The 1,419-nt window shown below is 60.6% G+C and overlaps 1 pseudogene; it reads left to right on the top strand.

Moving 5' to 3' along the window:
* Window positions 1–239: 239 nt before the first annotated feature.
* On the top strand, window positions 240–941 carry LOC104650151 (uncharacterized; annotated as a pseudogene).
* Window positions 942–1,419: the final 478 nt, after the last annotated feature.

Here is a 1,419-nt window from a genome sequence, read left to right as displayed (position 1 = left end):
GGTGTGGCCGCCTTGGGCCCTGCTGTCTTTACCGGGAACTGAGGTTGCAGCTTAGCTGGCTTTCCTGTTCCTGCTTCCCTGGTCCCCCTCAAATAAGCTTCCTGCACCCCTTTGCCACCTCACTCTGCTCCTCCAAACCAGCAGGCCTGCCCGCCCTTGTCCGTGCAGATCTGTGCAGAATTCAGCTCCGGGAAGCTGCAAGTGATCAATGTAAAATCCTTTCCTGAGAGCGCCAGGAACTGTGGCCTGTTTGAGGTCAAAAGAAGAAATGAGAACAAAGGCAAGCCAGGGATTCGGAGTGAGCCCTGGGGCACCTCTCAGCTGGCCGGGTGGTCAGAGTTCACCCTGCAGGAGCCGCACGAGGCAGGTGGGTCCCATCTCCCTTCCGCCACCGGAGGAGACGCAGCATCTATGGTCCTCCCAGAGCAAGGGCGGCAGCCCCGGGAGCTCAGCCTGTCACTGGCCGCCAGCACGCGTCCACACTGCAGAGCTGGCCGGGCAGGCAGTGCCCAGGTCCAACGAGGTGGAGCAGGTGGAACCTGTGCAATTGTCCTGCACTCCTGGCCAGCCGGCTGTGGATGTGTCTGCCAGGCAGGACCAAGCTACTCCCAGTCTGTCTGGTGCCAGCCTCTTCTCAGATCCAGCCACGCCCTGTCTGGACACTGGGTCTGGACACTGCCAGGCAAAGAGGGCAGTTGTCTCCCCTGGCTGGCTCTCGCCTCCTGCAGCACAAGGAGAGGATGCATTGCACTTCCGGGTATCCAGGCGCTGAGGGCCGCTGCTCCGCCGTTTCTTTCGGGGCAGGGAGCAGCCAGGCAGCCAGTGGGAGAGCTGCAGGCCCCTCCGCCCTGTGGCCGGTGGGCTCCGTCCAGCCTCACCGCCACTCGTGCTCACCTCCAGCCACCTCGGCCCCGCTGCACGGATGGGCTCAAGGGCGATGATGAGTGGCAGCTCCCAGGGGACTCCTCGAAGGCCAGCTGAGCTTTGCTTTCAGTCAGTGCGCGGCTCTCAAATGCTGCTGGTGATTTTTGTAAGCGAAGTGGGAGGGCACCACGGAAGGAGTGGGGAGGCCAACCTCCCTTTCGGCTGTTTCCTGCCTTTTCCTCCTGGCCGTCTCCATGCTGGCCTCCCTGCTGCCTGCCCCGCGCAGGTCGGTGGGTGCTGGCAGGGAGGGGAGTGGAGCTGACCACAGGAAGCAGCAAGGGCAGTTCCACAGTCTCTGGCCTGGCTTCGATTTGATCATTAGTTTCAGTTTAAGAAAACGTTCTTTTGAGGGATTTTTTAAAAATAAATCACGTGCACCTCTTGAGTTAAGAAAACCAAGTGTCACCATCGTTGTTCCCATGCAGGTGAGAGGAGGGAGGGAGGATGGGAAAGTGAAGGCGTGAGAAGTGAGGATGGGCCTGAGCGTCTGATGCT

This window comes from Saimiri boliviensis, chromosome 4 (genome assembly GCF_048565385.1).
Source record: "Saimiri boliviensis isolate mSaiBol1 chromosome 4, mSaiBol1.pri, whole genome shotgun sequence".
NCBI classification, from domain to species: Eukaryota; Metazoa; Chordata; class Mammalia; order Primates; family Cebidae; genus Saimiri; species Saimiri boliviensis.
Note: the sequence above shows the minus strand (reverse complement) of the source record. Positions and strands in the feature narration are given on the sequence as shown.